At 40.8% G+C, this 18,062-nt stretch overlaps 1 protein-coding gene across 3 annotated transcripts in view; it reads right to left on the reverse strand.

Annotated features, from left to right (window-relative positions):
• Nucleotides 1–6,195: 6,195 nt before the first annotated feature.
• FOXG1 (forkhead box G1) overlaps nt 6,196–18,062 on the reverse strand; it is a 51,740-nt gene continuing 39,873 nt past the window's right edge. For all 3 annotated transcript variants that reach the window (XR_014156892.1, XR_014156893.1, XM_081863115.1), the window contains one exon: nt 6,196–6,684. The gene's annotated coding sequence lies outside the window, so the exon portion shown is untranslated. The remainder of the gene's footprint in view (nt 6,685–18,062) is intronic.

Below are 18,062 nucleotides of genomic sequence, written 5' to 3' on the forward strand. Positions count from 1 at the left end.
GGAAACCAGACAAAACAGACTCTGAAATAAGATCTGGCTACAAGGAAGTGTTGTTCTATTTACATGTCATTTTCTGTTAATGTTTCAATAAATTATGTCGTCGCAATTGGGTTGAAGTTATAAAACATCCTGTCTGCATTCATATGGGTGAATCTCGCCTTCCCACATTAAATACATTGAATTTTTAGCCAAGTCCAAAAAGTAAGAAAAAGTACCATGCATTTCTGTTATCATTATGAGATGGTTTTTATAGTTTTATTGACAGGTTTTATTCTGTGTTTTAAGATTTTTATCTGAATTTGACCTGCCCTGAGATTGCTTGTGATGAAGGGAAGAATATCAATTTTATTAAAAAAAAATTTAAATCCTTTCATTTTTCAAAATACCGCCATACCTTGGTTCTCGAACACCTTGGTATTTAGACATTTTGGCTCCCGAACACTACAAACCCAGAAGTGAATGTTCCGGTTTGCAAACATTTTTTGGAAGCCAAACATCCGATGTGGCTTCTGCGGCTTCCAATTCAGTACAGGAAGCTCCTGCAGCCAATCAGAAGCCGCACCTTGGTTTTCGAATGGTTCTGGGAGTCAAATGGACTCTCGGAATGGATTAAGTTCGACTACCAAGGTACGACTGTATAGAGATAAAACTCTACATTGTGTTTAGGAAATGTTTGTTCTTTGCATACTCCTCACTTCCTTGCAATTTACATATGACATGTTTTCAAACTCAGAGTTGCAAAGAAAAAAATTAGACCACCAATATATTAATAAGATTACAATCTATGTTTCAAAACAAACCAAATGTTTATGTGCTACTGATAATAGATTTAATTCAGCTAGCAGCCTGATACCTGACATAGGAACTCTAAGAAACCAAAAAAATCACTGTAGTTTTGAAAGCAGTGGTTAAAATCAATGCAGTTCTGAAAGGTTCAGTCTGCCATCTTGATTCAAAATGGTGTCCAATTGTATCTAAACACAGATAAAAAATGGCTTCTTCCACTGAGACTGCTATCTATAGAATTGGGAAAGAATTTATTTTTGCTGATCCCTCTGCAACTTCCTATGCTCCTCCGCAAATCTGCTTCAGCAAATGCTTTGGAGCAGCATGTCAGGTGGACATCGTCCTCTTTCTATGCTCCTGCCGATGGAAACATGCAGATGGAGACAGATATAACCCTGCTTTAAGTCATTTACATACTGCCCACACTTGTATATTATTTACTACAAAGCTTGATGACTAAGTTCTTTAGCGACGAAACATTGGATTACTGGAACAACATCCAAGCAATGAACCACTGGTATATCACAAGTAGACTCTTTATTACTGTGTTTGCAATTGTTCAAGATATAATTGATTTTGGAAAGAGAAGAAATGAGCACTGAACCACTGATATATTACAAGTGATCTCTTTATTTACTGTGCTTGCTATTGTTTAAGAAAAAACCTATTTGGGAAAGAAATTACTTTTGCCATTTTTATGGACGTTTATTTTATTTTTTTACAGATAGTTGCCTTGTGATATTATCTTGTGTCGATTGCAGTAGCCATTGTTTCACCACCCTGTTCATTGTTTTATTGTTATACCAGGTGGGAAACTAGGCTGTTTCTGTATTAGCAATGCAGCATATTAATTTTAGGAGGCAAAAATGGGACATATTTATTAGACTCCTATCATGCGACATCCTGAAATTTCCTACTTCTCAAGTCTTCAAATATTCCACATCACATAAGATACAGGCTGAATGAGGCTGCCTTCAAAGAGTGTCAGTATCAATTCTGCACTTTAGCCAAGATGCCTGCTAACGGTGCTGTGCCCTTTTGCCTTCTAGGCGACCTTTGTCCTTTCAGTTTTGATGAAACTGGCATCCAAATCTGCATCCTGTGGTGAAACAGGCTGTATGCTTTCTTTAGGCCGCCAGTTCATTCATAAGATTTATTTTTTAAAAAACCCTTATTATGATGACCCGGTCCCAGACAGAATCAATGATGATTCCATGGAAACTGAACATGGCATTTCAAGTTGAATGTGTGAAATGAAATGAAATCATGATACCTCCCAAACTCATCCACAAAATACTGGAGTTTTGAGACATTATAATAAATTGGTCTATTATTATTATTATTATTATTATTATTATTATTATTATTATTATTATTTATATATCGCCCTATACTTGGGGGTCTCAGGGCGGTTCACATAATAAAATCAAGACATAAAACGAAAAAACACCCCCCAAAAATAAAACAACAACCCAATATGCCCCCCCCAAAAAAAAACACGTTTAAAAATGGCATAGGAGGTCTAAATGAGGGGTGGGCAGAAGGTAGGCTGAGAAGTTGTTTAATGATATATATTTAGTTAATGCAATGGCAACAGTTGAAAAGCTTTCCCTGTCTCAGTTAGGTTGCTCAGAAAGAATGCTCAGCGGGGTTAGCAAGAAGAGGATCCTTGTGTGAAAGAACTTGCAAGCTTCACTTTGGTACTGAATACAAATTCGTGGGCTGTGAATATGCTCAGAGGCACCCTGTTCTTTACTTGTTAACATATGTCCACCCTTATTTTGCAGTTGGCGCTGGCTGGTACACCTCACTCAACATTCTAGCAAGAAAAGGAGGTAAATTCTGCAAAGGTAAAGTCTGCCCAAATCTCTAAATTTAAGGAAGTTTTTAATATTTAATGCTGTATTGTTTTTAACACTTGATTGGAAGCCACCCAGAGTGGCTGGGGAAACTCAGCCAGATGGGCGGGGTATAAATAATAAATAATAAATAATTATTGTTATTGTTATTGTTATTGTTATTGTTATTGTTATTGTTATTGTTATTGTTATTGTTATTGTTATTGTTATTGTTATTGTTATTGTTATTGTTATTGTTATTAATGGCTTAACTTCAAGTTGATGGAGCTAAACATGGATGTAGCTCTTGCTCCCCCCCCCCGTCTCTCTCTCTCTTTGCTTTTGCAAATCACACACTACCCTCCCTCCACTGAGCTTCATATAACGTACATCACATATTGTCTACACAGTTCTGGGAGCAGGGCTAGAGAGCCCCAGTGTATTACTGCTTGCCTTTCCATATTTGAACATAGGAAAGAGCTTCATTGTGCATTCCAAGCATTCAGCCCAGAACAGTCCTGGCAGCAGCTCACAAACATTCCAGGCACAGACTCCAGGGTAGGGAGCTGGATTTGGATGGCAGGCCACATCCAGAAATTCCCCCATCCCATGGGAGACTTTGACACATTCAGGCCACACCCACAAAAGAAGAAAGGAAGAACCAGCAGTGCTTCTGAGCGTGCCCCCAATTCTTCCTTTCCAGGCAAGCGAAAAGCATGATCACAAGTCAAGCGCACATGACAGCCAAGGAGGTTGCAGAGCAGGACCAGTGAGTGGTGTGGCCTGGGCACGGATATGGACAGGGAAGGTTGTAGGGGCAGGATAAAGATGCCTGGAGGTCTGCATTTGGCCTCCTGGCTGAGCTTCCCCATCTCTGTATTGATGTATTCAAAACCAGCAATATGAATAGCACCAACATCAAATGTTAAAGAAGGATTCTGCAGTCTAACAGGCTAAACCTGTTTCAGTGTATCTGAAGACGTGTGCATTGCACATGAAAGCTCATACCAATAATAAACTTAGTTGGTCTCTAAGGTGCTACTGAAACAAATTTTTTAATTTTTTTATTTATTTTGTTTCAACTACGGCAGACCAACACCGCTACCTACCTGTAACTACATCAGTCTTCAAGCCACCTCCTTCCAGATCTGGAATTCTAAATCCATATTTATATACTGTGTGTGTGTGCGTGTGTGTGTGTGTGTGTGTGTATAAAAGCAGAATCAAGTGGTAAATATTTTCCTGCTGTATGCTACACCAAAATGCAGGTGGAGTTTGCATGTTTGGAAAAGTTCCTGCAAAAAGGAAATTCTCCTTGCACTCAAGGAGAAGACTATGTTAATTCTTTCTCCTTGGCATGTTAGTGTTCTAAGTGCAGAAAGCTGTCGAACATCGAATCCTAAAGACCAGGAAGTGATATACTAATTTATTCTGCTGATGGTACAAACCAACCTGATGTGGTATGTGGACGAGGTTCACTGGAAGTGCTCTGAAAATATGTTTGGCCTTTAAAGGAAAGAGAATGTGCATTGTGATTCTTCATTGACTCAGTTCTTTGAACTGAGATTTCCCAGTTGTGGTGCTGATTCCTAGACTCATAATGAATGTGTGACAGATCATGGCGGCCTTGAAAAAAATTTGGAGTCAGAAAAAGAAATGCAATTTTAAAATACACCCTTTAAAATATTTAAATAAGCAATACAATTAGCCAAGCACTTAGGGTTTATTAGCTACAGCAAGTAAAATTAATAAGTAAATTCAGCTAAAAATGATTATGTGTCACAGTATATGGTTTTTACATTGACATTTCACATAATCTGACTTTGCTGGAGGAGAAATCACTCATCTGTTAAAATTACTTTTAAAAACCTGTCAAAATTGGAAAACCTGCTGTCAAAAATATGATGAGAAAAGTTAAAAATGGTAAAGTATGTTGTCTTAAAGGGGGAAAAACACATTACCTTTAGAATGGAAAACCTTGATATGGCCTCATTATACTCTAAAAAGTATATTTTTCTACACCTAGAAAATGGTGGGTGCATGCACCATTTAAAAAAAGGAACATAACAATGTAATACTCTCAGATCTAAGAGAGGTCAAACTAGATCTCTAAGCTCTTGTTGAATGTCAGTATTTCATGGATGGAGACTTAATTCACTAGCAATCTTTGGGCAGCTGCTTTAAAGACCTTGCAATGGGCTTTCTCGATATCTTCCAAATAAATGATTGTTACTGTTATTTATTCATCGCCTTCCAGATATATCCCCATGTGATGTACGAAATGTAACAAAAACTGCTCATAAAACAGTTATAAACAGCACACAAAAAACAGAAAATGAATTTGTAAACAATACACACCCATGACAGAAACCTATTAATCCAGCTGAAGAAGCTTGACTGAACAAAAATATCTTCAATCATTTCTAGAAATGAGAAATAGTCGTAGCCTGTTGTATCTCAACAGAAATACCATTCAAGAGAACAGGAGCAGCCACACTGAAAGAAAGCGCTGCTCTGAGTTACTATAGAGTGAGTTTCTGATATCTTTGGAACTTGAAGGAGAAGCTCTGCTGCAAACTGCGGTGATCTACAAAGTATATAAGGCAAGGGTGGGGAATCTTTTTGATCCAGTGGACTAAATCTTTATTTCCCCCTCCCCCCACTTACACATACACCCTGTGGGTCAGCTTTGACAGTGGATTACTGCAATACACTAACACAAGGGTAGCCCCACATAGAGTGCATAGCGGTAATCCATCTTGGAGGTTACCAGTGCATGGACAACTGAGGTCAAGCTAACCCAGTCTAGGAACACCATAATTATCTTCACAATAGTGGTAGAACTGGATCGGAAGATAGGAAGCTGCCTTACACCAAGTCAGACTAATGGTCCATTTAGCTCAGTATTGTCTACATTGACTGGCTGGAGCTGTCCAGAATTTCTGACACAGGTCTCTCCCATTCCTACCTGGAAATGCTGTCGACTGAACCTGGGACCTTCTGTATGTAATGCAACTCCTCTACCACTGAGCTATGTCACTTCCCAGTCCAGGTGCACCCCCAAACCATGCACCTGCATAACTAGGGAGAGTTATCTTTCTATAATTTTTATTTATTTCTAAGTCTTCTTTCAACCTACCATTCCTTCATGTAGTTCAGGAGGGTCTTTGTATCCCCTCCCATTTTATCTTGACAATAACCCCCTGGTGATTGTTAGGCTGTGCATCATGGCTGAGCTCCAGATCAGCTCAAATCACTACAAATATTTTCGACTCTGTGGTGATTTGTAACTACCTCAACCTGATCCAGATTCTGTACAAAATGAAGAAAAATGTGGACAATACAGCCTGATTCAGTTCAGAATTCAGACAAATCAGTTGTGAAGGCCCACTAACTCCATCTGTTTTCACAAGGCAATAGCAAACACTCTGGTAAATTGGAAAGAAACTCATCTGATTTCATGAAGCTCCACTAAGTATCATAACTAAATCACTTAGCCTGGTTACTTTTTACAAACACCCCTTAATGATTTGCAGCAATCTGAAATGAAATGAAACAAATGAAGAGCACAGAAGAGCTGAGAATAGTTTTCATTTCCCAAGTCATCCCATTAGCCTCATTAAAGGCGATTTTATGTTTCTCTAGATGGTTCTCTTGATTTTGATAGCAACATATCCAGGATGTAAAGATTTGCTTGCATGCCTGTCAGGAGTGTAGGAAGTGTGAGGCAGAACCCCACCTCATAAGACTCCATTCACTAAATGATGCTTCCCATATGTGCAAACTATTAATAGTCCATAATCTTGGAGAGAAAAAACTGATCTGAAGTAAAGACTGGAACAGAATAGTATTCAGGGACCTCATTCAAGGGATCATCATACAACTCCCATTGTCAGTTATGGAAGACAAAGATCCACAAATAGACATGATCTCACAGTTCACAATAAAAAAAAGCTGAGCTGAAATCTTCTGTCCCTCCACAGATTTAGTTTTTACTAGTGCTTCCGGGGCTCACAGATCATTGCTTCATTGCTTGCAGATGAGATTCAGCCTGTGTGTTCTGAAAAAGAGACAATTGACAACATTATTTACTGACAACAGGAAAGTGTTGCCTTTGAAAGACTCCTTTCTTAAACACACCTCTTTAACGGCTTTCAAAACAATACAATTGATTCAGAAATAAACACGTCTGGATCTTTATGTTGACCAGTTCTCTGAAGCCAGAGATGGATGACACAAAGCCAATCTCCTATGCTACAGAAAAGTGGGATCTATGCCCGTGAGATCCTGAACACTAAGCAGCCACTGTGTTAGATCATCCTGTGATGAACATGTGTCCACAGGATGAACTAGTCATCTGACTGGCAGCTATGTGTGCTGCATTCGGCTCAGACTGGCTTATTCGAAATCTGATTGCAGGCTCCAGCTGCTCAAGAAATTGTGGTTGCCAAAGTCTATTCATACAGAGTTCAGCACATCTGGTTGGCAGTGAAGCATCTTTCTCAGCCTGTGGCATGGTAATATGGCAGAAAATCAACATGCGTTCACCAAAAAAAAACCTAGCTCAGAGGACAAAGACTAATATCTTAAATTGTGTGATTAGAGCTTTCCTACACCCTCCTCTGCGCTCCCCGAAAATGTAATGTTGCAGCTTGGGGAACCCTTCATAACAGCATAGGTTCGGATGTGAGGATCTGAAGCTAGAGGAGGAAAGTGTGGGACAGTTGCACATGCAGAATTGTGGTGTGTGCAGGATCATGCCTCAGTCCAAATCAATGTCAAAAATTTTGCTATGGAGCCCTTCAGTCTTCATCTGCTTTCTGGGCAGTAGGCTTCTCAGATGCCTCCTAAATCCTATATTTCAGTTTCCAGGTGATGGAAATGGCATGCCTAGGATGAGATTAGGTGTTACTTTTGGAACGGTGGTGATCTGGACTCAAACAATGTTCTCACATGACCAATTTGTTCACCGTGGACCAGATATGTGACAGAAATTTGTTTTCACCATATTTAGGAGTTAGTTGGCCTGATCTGTACCTCCTGCACCACTGTGCAGATAAGAACATAGTTTCCCAGCTTACTCTGCATTTCTCTGAATTTTCGTATTGCAGTCCTTGGGTTTTACAAGGTGGTCCAAGGGCTGCCTTTGAAGTCTGAAGGCTTTCTTTCCACTGGTAAAAGCTGCTGCAAACCACTAGAAAGCCCAGCTGCTGCAGCAGCCAGCACACTGGCATTAAAAACGTGGCTGCAAGGGACTGGGATATGATTACATCAGGCATGTCCAAAGTCCGTTTTGGAGGCCTAATCTGGCCCACCAGTCGGTTTAATCTGGCCTCTGTGGCAGTTTATTTTCTGGGGTAAAATCCTATAAAAAACCTCAACAACTTCAATCCTAAAAAAAAGGTTGGCCCTTTGGTCGGCCCTCACGGCCCTTCACTTCATCAAATCTGGCCCTCTTTGAAAAAAGTTTGGACACCACTGGATTACATAGTGTCTCCCAGAGACTTGGATATAAAAAGATGACTGAAAGATAGCTGCTATCTGTGTAAAGGAAGAGCAAATTTCAAAGGAATCCCTAGCACCACCTTATAAAATTGTGAATAACTGTGGGTGGGTGTCTGTGTAAAAAAAAGAGGAAGGTCTAAAAACGTAAGTGGCAAAGACAGGCAAAAAATGGAACAGCGTAGACTGAGGGGAAAATATAGTTGAAAGTGACACAGGTTGGAACCTGATTCATCCATCCATGCATCTCTACCATGAACAATCTATAGTCTGGGCTTGAACGGGTGTCAACTAGTGAATGAGATTTTCTCATGTCAATGCTCAGGATTAAAATTCATAGGGACCATTTGCAGTCCACTCGCTCAGACTGTCAGGGATTCTATTCACTGGAATAAGTGGTTTGTGAACTGCAGTCTTCCAAAGCTGCTTCAGATCTTTGTCTGTATGCAGCTCCCAAGTGAATGAATTTTTGAAACAGTGATCAATATTAGAGCTTTCTAATTACACTCTCCATTAACCTTCTTTCAGTCATACACTGGATCCATACACCACAATCCTAAAGAAGTATATGGACATTCTTAAGGTCTTGATGGTTCAGATTCACTCTTCATGTCCAATGTGGTTATTTAATTATGCAAACAATAGAAAATGCATCCCCATTTTATTAGAACATCTGATTAGATGGCTGTTTTAAATGTCCTCCATGACTTTAAGGTAAATTAGTTGCACTGTGTTCCAAATTAACTAGCTTAAATGAAGACTCACGGGATAATTTAGAGAATTCTGTACGCTCGTGCTTCCAAACTCTGCAGTTACATTTTCCTTGCAATGAATGTCACCTCTGTAACATTATGAAGAGTGGTGTAGTGAAGAAGACATTGAGGGGAGGGGGTGCAGCTTTTTTTGAGCAGGAACAATGATGTCATCTGCCAGAGTTTCAGGGTAATGAATAAATCCTTCTTGCTGCGTCAAGTCAATGATCTGATCATGACACTTTCAAGTTTTACTATTATTTGCGACAGATTAGAACAGAGGAAGTCAGAGAATGAAGAAAATAATCAAGCAGAGGCTGGATACATCTTTCCATTTCTTTGATGGTGTTCCTTCTTCACACTAGCAGTCTAAATAGTAGCAGTTCTTTTCAGACTGTTTACATTTCCAGTTAAAAGCCAAGTGTACTGCAGCTGGCTGAAGATCTTTTGTTCAAGCTTTTTAAATCTGAGCCTATGTAGTCAGAAGTAAGCACCAGTGAAACCAGTGGAGCTTCCTCAGAGGCAATTTATACACAGGACTGTAGCATTATGTCACAGGCATTATAAACTATGTATTATGCTCTTTGACAAGGTAGCAGAGTGTGTGTGTGTGTGTGTGTGTGTGTGTGTGTGTGTGTGTTTTACACCCACACCACATATAAAATAAATCAATATAGCTTCCTTGCTTTTTGGACTCTCCTTAGGGGTCAGTTGTGGCCCTGGGGGCTACTCCATGAGTACCTGAACTCCAGATTTTACCACTACACCACTGATTACGTGAATGCTTCTTATTCATATGACAACATAAATGAAGAACCAGCCTCTTATATTTAACTGTATTTCAAATAACAGCCCAATTCAGGCCAATCCTTTTGAGTCGCAAGAATATTTGCTTTCAGTCCTGCTTCATTCATCTCACAATTCATTACAGTCTCAGTGTTTTCCATTGATTTAAATTGATGAGCTTTGGCATGAAATAGAGACTGTTCCTTGTAACGCCAAAGTAAAACAGTTTAAAATCAAGTCATGTTAAATTACCCCTAAGAGTACAGATGATTTCGTTATTTGTTAACTTAATTGTTCTCCAGCCCAAGTGAAATGTGCTGTATGCAAATTAAATAATACCAAGTGTCAGCACTTTAGAGAAATGCTTGTTTAGTTTCCATTGAGGATGTGTGTGTGTGTGTTTGCCTCCATTTTCTTCATTTGTTTTGCACGGATATTTGTCTCCACGCTTCCCAGCACAAATATAGTTACAAGGCACACACAACCCCCTCCGATTCCTGTTGGCAAAGCTGGACTAGCTATCAGCAAGCCAATAATGAATGGTGGTAAAATATTTATATTATACTTTACTGAGAAAGTGGACTGAGTTTTCTGTTTCATTCCTATGTGAAAGAGGCTGTACACAGCGACATACTTCTGTCTGGAAAATGAGTGGATAGAATTCTAAACGCTATAGTAACTTATCTCCTAGCTATCAGCCACTGGAAAATAATTAATAAAAATAGAAAGCCTTTTACTAGTTCCAGTGGAAGAAATTTTAACTGAGGGTACACAGTGCAGTAATTAGTAGAATCTCACATTCAATGTCATTGGACACTCGTCTGGTAGATCAAACACTGGCGTATGTGGCCTACTTATTTGGTCCTGGGCTCATAATTTTCAATAACAGTGCTGTTCTTGCTGAGGGGGTGGTGGTCTTAAGCCACCAGAGTACTCTGAAGTATGGTGATGTTCAAGTACAACACTGTGTTTATGTAGTCCCCAAAGTGTATCAAAGCTCAGATCCACAGAAATAAAAGAAAAGTCAAACAAAACAAGCATTAGACTGCGTAAAATAAGGTATGGACAAGGCAAACAGGTGAGGCATTGTTTAGGTGGCTAAGGTAGATCAGTATCTGTACTTGCAAGCCAGGAATTTTGCCCGCTTTCCTCTGGCACTATGCAGATCATCTTACGGCCTGCAGACAGACTGTCGCCTAAATCCAACTGACAGGCAACCTATTTCACCCCTGCAAAAGGGGGAAAATCATACCCATCTTCACTCCTGTTGTGCACAAGAAAATAAAGCATATGTGCCGATTTTAAATCGGTCCAAGGCAAATCTGTAAAATGACATCCTTGGAGAACCGCTTGGGTTTTATGAAGATAAATGCATGTTCAAATTAAACCAGGCTTTCTTTTCTCATAACTGCTGTGATGTATCTGTTTTGGAATAGACTGTTTTAGTGACAGACACACATTGTCAGGACTAGAAATTATTTCTAAGCCACGTGCTCTCCCCTCTACACACAATTCACTTGAATGTTGACAAATGAACTTATTGTGATAAGATTGCATTGAAGTCGTATGACCTCATTCATCAGACAAAATATATCACTGAAATTCATTACAAACACACACACACACTTTTTAAAGGTTCTTGGTCCACTTGGCTCTTCTTTCACTTTCAGATCATGGTAGAATTTCAACTAGTAAATCTACCTTTTTTCTCTATTTACAATAAAATTGTGAGAATGTCAGCATGCAGCCCCTATTGAAGGGCGTGTGGTACCCCATCCCAACCCTAAATTTACATGAAGTCAGGGTAGGGTAGGAGAGCAAAAGTGAAGGCAGCTTGCACAACAGCAGTGGACATGGCATGGGAGCAAGAAGAGAGGAACAGTGAAAGGGGGAAGTGGTGGTTTAAAACAATGACCATAGTACTTGAGTTAGGTACTATGGGATATTTTTATATCTCTCACATGAGGAATGGAAGAGGAAGAAGTTTGAGTACAACCGAATTGTACATGCATTCCAAGTGTGGTTGCATCACAGATTTGTATAAAGCCATTATGGCATTGGTAGGGTTACCAGACATCCCCGTTTCCCAGGGATAGTCCCCAGATTTGCAAATAAGTCGCCGGTCAAATTCCGTCCCCGGAATGTCCCCGGATTTCATCTAATGTCCCCGGGAAATGCAGCCGCGGCAGTCTCAGCAGCCTGGAGCAGTTGGCTCTGGCTGGCTTCAGGAGCTGCTCGGAAGTCCCCATATGATGGTGGTGCAGGGGCTCTAAGATGCAGCTTTTGGGCTGCCTCCACCTTCCCTGACCCCAGCAACTAAGCTGTGAAGGGAGGCTTCATGCTGCCTATCAGAGCAGCCTCCCAACTCCTACTTGCATAAAAACAGGATTGGGGTGGGGTTCTCTCAGCTGTGAAGGGAAGCTTCACGCTACCTATCAGAGCTTGCGTGCAAGCAGGAGGGGCAGGGATCTCTCAGGCAATGGGAAGCCTCCCTTCCCAGCTGAGGGATCCCCGCCCCCTCCTGCTTGCACGCAAGTAGGAATGGGATTGGGGCTGCTCCGATGGGAAGGGAGGCATTGCGCTGCCCAAGCCTCACCACCGCCTCTCTTGGCCCTCCTTCTCTGCCTTCCATGCCTGACCCACCATGCATCGCTTCCCCACCACCAGCACCATAGAATCATAGAATCATAGAATCATAGAGTTGGAAGAGACCACAAGGGCCATCGAGTCCAACCCCCTGCCAAGCAGGAAACACCATCAGAGCACTCCCGACATATGGTTGTCAAGCCTCTGCTTAAAGACCTCCAAAGAAGGAGACTCCACCACACTCCTTGGCAGCAAATTCCACTGTCAAACAGCTCTTACTGTCAGGAAGTTCTTCCTAATGTTTAGGTGGAATCTTCTTTCTTGTAGTTTGGAACCATTGCTCCGTGTCTGCTTCTCTGGAGCAGCAGAAAACAACCTTTCTCCCTCCTCTATGTGACATCCTTTTATATATTTGAACATGGCTATCATATCACCCCTTAACCTCCTCTTCTCCAGGCTAAACATGCCCAGCTCCCTTAGCCGTTCCTCATAAGGCATTGTTTCTAGGCCTTTGACCATTTTGGTTGCCCTCCTCTGGACACGTTCCAGTTTGTCAGTGTCCTTCTTGAACTGTGGTGCCCAGAACTGGACACAGTACTCCAGGTGAGGTCTGACCAGAGCAGAATACAGTGGCACTATTACTTCCCTTGATCTAGATGCTATACTCCTATTGATGCAGCCCAGAATTGCATTGGCTTTTTTAGCTGAAGAACCAACAACTCAGGGACTGACCAGACTCATGGAGAAAGGAGATAGAAGCCTTGGAGGAAGGGGAAACATGGCAGTTGAGGTCAAGGCAGCGGCCGCTCCTCTGCCACCGCCATCGCTGCAGCATCAACGTCCCAAACATGTAGTATTTAATGAATTAATTAAAGTGTCCCTGGATTCATTGAAAAAAATCTGGTAACCTTACATTGGTAGTTTTATTTTTGACTCTTTACCTATTAATTCCTAACTTGGAGGTTGCATTTCTTTTTCTCTCACTGGGTAAGTGATTTCATTGAACCATGTACCATGGCCTAAGAATTCTTATCTAGTCAGCCAACACCAGTTCAGGCTCCATCAGGATTTATGTGCCTGTATGTGTGCAGTTACACTTATTTATAGTGAACCATATTTACCATTTTCGTGCCCATTCACTCAGTTTGGAGAGATTCTTTCTGAGCCCCTCACAACAACAACTCCCCCTATCTTTTACCACCCAGGATAATTTAATGTCATCAGCAAACTTGGGCACCTTACTTGGTCACTCTTAACTCCAGGGGTGCTATTCAGTGCTGTAGCTGCATTGAATTCAACAAAACATCTGTGAAACTTCATCTCCTGTCTCCTTTACACAATGATAGCTTAAAATATTTGCTAGCACAGTGTCACAAAACATGTTATTATGATGGCAATGGAAAAATAGGAGCTAGATCAATGGATTAGGATTGTGATCGAAAGCATTCTAATTTAGTTCCATTATGAACAAATACAATATGTCAAATAAATGCTTGTCAAAAGGCAAAGCTCACTGCAGTAAACCAGTAAAATGTCTCCCACAGTTCTCAGTAATTCACAACAGGTGCATTGGATACCCATTTTATTTGAGTTGGAGGAAAGAGTCCTGCATACAGATACAGACGTTCTAAGCAGCTCTAGTCCTAGTACAGTGGTACCTCGGGTTAAGAACTTAATTCGTTCTGGAGGTCTGTTCTTAACCTGAAACTGTTCTTAACCTGAATCACCACTTTAGCTAATGGGGCCTCCTGCTGCCGCTGTGCCACCGCTACACGATTTCTGTTCTCATCCTGAAGCAAAGTTCTTAACCTGAGATAATATTTCTGGGTTAGCGGAACCTGTAACCTGAAGTGTATGTAACCCTAGGTACCACTGTACTGTATATTTCAACCACAATTTCACATTTAGTGTGCTTTGTGTGAGGTTTTGGGGTTTTTTTTTCCTAAATGGGTACTTGAACCAGGGTCTCCTCAGTCTTAGGCCACATTTCCCCAAGGAATCCTAGGAACTGGAGTTTGTTAAGACTGCTGGGAATTGTGGCTCTGTTAGGTGTGAACTACTGTTCCCAGGATTCTTTGGGAGAAGCCAAAAGCTTTAAACATGCTTTAAATGTATGGTGTGGGTGTAACCCTAGTCCAATACTCTAACCAGTGCGCCACACTGTCGGTGCTATACTGGTGATTTCTGTTTTAATAAATGTAAGTCCATAGACAAAAAATAAATCTTTTGGCATTTTTAATACAGTCATTTACTCATCTCTTTGTGTGTATTCCCACCCCCCTCCCCCTGAAATATTTCATTGGAAAGCAATGGTTATAAGTTGATGCAAAGAATTTGAAGATCAACCATGGAGCTCTATTTTAAAGGTGGAAAAACATGCTGCTTTAATCTCTAGAGTGTAAAGGTCACCTTTGTAGGCAAATGCATATCACATCTCTGAATAATGAGAACAAGTGCTCAGTTCCTCTGAGGAACAACGCAAGTTACAGATGTTGTAATCATTATTTTCTGCTTTACCTCTCGTTATGGCAGAGGAAATGTAATTTACTTGTCAGATTGAAATGTTTGATATAAATCTTTATCTTTCCTTTCAAACAAGTTTTTCTGAAACATTATATTATAAACAACTGGCATGTTTAATTAAACAACTATTTTATTCCCAGCAGAACAAAAGGCTATGATTATATTAATTTAGTACTAGGACCTGTGACCAAATCTGAAAGAAAACACGCTCAGCTCCACAAGGTATGATTAGCTTAATTCTGAAACAAGACATGTGAGAGGAATTTTAACCAAATATTGCGAACCTGTTCCTTATTTTTATTATTATTTTAAAAATACAATTCAGGGTGCAGGGCAGTATTAAGATAGCTCAAACATAACTTTCTCTTTTAATTATCACTTCTAATATTTAATTGGTTGTCAATTAAAACAAAGGCTTATTGTGACAGGGAGAATGTATCTTAAGTAAATTGGTGCAACTTTAATAAATTATTGTAACCCATATGCACAATCCAGTCAGAATTTATCACTTGGAATCACATTGAATTTTGTGTGAAAGTTCTGCCTTTTCTTAAATTGTTGCCTTTGGAATCAATGGGGGCTTCAGGGGGGCTTAACTTTGGCTAGACCAAGTGCACCACTACCTTATTTTGCAGAAAGCATGGGATGACATGCACGAGCCTCCCTCCAATCATCCTGCCTACTCTACCCTGCCTGTATGTGTGCATTTAGGATCTTATTGTATTGAGCAGGAAGGTTTGAAGATGGAGTTTAAGTGCCTTCAACTTCCCAGCAATTAAGAACCCTGAATGATTGGGGTTTTCGAGCTATGGAGAGGCCTGTACATGCACTTAATCAAATGTATTTACAATCCCCCTTCAGACCTTTCTGCTCAGGGGGGGGGGGAGTTGATGGGCATTGCCATTCCAATGGTGTGTGTGTGTGTGTGTGTGTGTGTGTGTGTGTGTGTGTGTGCCATGTCATGTGATCGATTATGTGGGGTGGGGCTTGCTGCACCTCCCAAATATTTTATTCAAGTTGGCACACCTGTAGGCAGATATGTTGAAGGCTGGGCTTGGGGATGTGGCCCCACAGCCCTCTTCATGTGCTCACAGTACATGCTTGATAAGACTAATGCTGGCTGACATGTTGCGTAAACAGCCATAAAATCAGCATAAAACCATTTCAATCAATAGTAAAAACAGGTCCAACAGACATTATTTTAAAAGTAGAGATTTCCAAATGTCTAGTGGTTGTTGTTGTTTTTGTAACTTTCACAGACCAATCTCAGAGCACACAGTCATCGCGATAGCCCACCATCTAAAAGTGATGAGAGGTTGGCCAATGAATCTCTTTGTGCAGGAAGCTCCACAAGGAGACGGTGGCTTCTTTGATTGGTATCACAGTCCTAGATAGATCCAGGGAACCCTGAGGAGCATCAGAGGCTACTCAACATGCTGCCATATGCAAGAGCACATAGACCACAATTTTAGAAAGATGTCCATGAATCTGTGCACTGCTCTTTCACTGCTGTGTACACATCCAGGCATCCAACTGATGACTGACACTTCTGCTCTGTATGAACTGATTGCCTTTTGGAAAGGATGGGTGACTAATTCCACTCTTTGAAACATGGTGCCCCAAGAGATACAAGTGTCACCCATCCCACTTACTTCAGACCCCACACAGTGCTGAGAAACAAATAAATAATTCAATTCAAATCCCAAAATGATGGGAAAGAGCTGGAGAGAGTCCTTGCGGCTTGAGAGGAGACACTCCCTGGAGGCTGAAGTGGATGTCAGTGAGGGTGGAGGAAGCCCCGAAGAGACCAGAGGCACAGCAAGGCTTTGTTTATGCTGCTTAGCTTCCCCAACTAACAGCAGCTGCTTTCCAGTTCATCCTCCAGCCTCCAACCAACCTGAGAGCTTCAGTTCTAGTTGTGGATATTTTTGTATACAGCATTTTTTTTGTAGGTATTAGAGAGAGATCGGCAGAGCGGGTGTTTAAAAGTTGTTTAGAGGGTGTTCCCCACTTCACACAATATCACTTATGTGTGGGGGGGCCAAGAACGTAACCCCCATGTAAATTAGGGGATGCTTTATAGTACACAACAGCAAAATAAATAGGAGTACCTTGATGGTTTATGTCACAATGTTGCTTGCATGAGGGTTTGGTTTCAGGTTTCTGTATTAGTTGAACTTGTAAATGGTTTTATTGAATTGCTGATTTATATTACGTGCTTCTTCTAGAGTCCCAGTGAGACTAGTTTACATAGGATATGGTGTGTGTGGTGTGTGTGTGTGTGTGTGTTTTGTTTTTTGTTTTTTTTAAAAAAAAAGTTAACAAAATTGAAAACCAGTATCAGGAGTAGCCAGTGGAACAGGGATGCACCACAGACTTGGCCTCCCAGTGTGAGTATTGTTGCAACTCCCACTCAACATTGCACATGATTAGCTTCTGTGGACCACCTTTATCAGTGGTCACCTTCCAAAGGCATACCAGTAACTCCTTTGCCAGAGAGAGTGTTTGGGAGGGAAAGGGAGGGAGACTGGCTTGCTCATGCCTCTAGAATGCTAAATCTGAGTCCCTTTATATCAGAGATGGTGAATTTGTGGCCCTGCAGGTGTTGCTGGTCTCCAAAACCCATCAGCCACAGCCAACATAGCCAATAGTCAGAGGTGATGAGAGTTGTCCCACTAGTCCCACCTCCTGCATGACCAGCTTTAATCATGACTCATCTCTTCCTAAACTCTTCTTCCACCCCATTCCTCTTTTAGAGAAACACATTTGGGTAAATACACTTCATGTGCTCACTGTTAACTTTGATATTTGTTTCCTTCAGATGTATGAGCTATCTTAGATGGTCAGGCAGATGGATAAATCCTATCTATGCACACTGTATTGAACACACTGCTATGATTATCATGAGCTATATTTTAAAAATGGCAATGGGTTTTCTTTATTTTAACATGAACGCAACCAGTCACATTGAACTCCATGCAGAGAACCTGCCTCCCAGCAGCCCTATGTACAATCTGTTGCATTTATGGAGTTGCACTCATCATTGCAGAAGTGTGGAAGACGCTCGTGTTTCACAAAGAGAACTTAATCATAAATTACCTGGTAAGAAAGCTACCAATCTGTCTTATCTGTTTTATGTTGCTCTTGTTTTTACACTATGCAAAGCAAACATTAAGAATTTAGGTCTTCATGTCCCATTCCAATAATTAATGAGAAACAAGAAGCTGTTAAAATAAACATTCATTGAGTTTTGATCCTAATTATCTCTGTTTATTTTTGTTTATTTAGG

This window comes from Podarcis erhardii, assembly GCF_964252035.2.
Source record: "Podarcis erhardii genome assembly, chromosome: 1".
Lineage (NCBI taxonomy): Eukaryota > Metazoa > Chordata > Lepidosauria > Squamata > Lacertidae > Podarcis > Podarcis erhardii.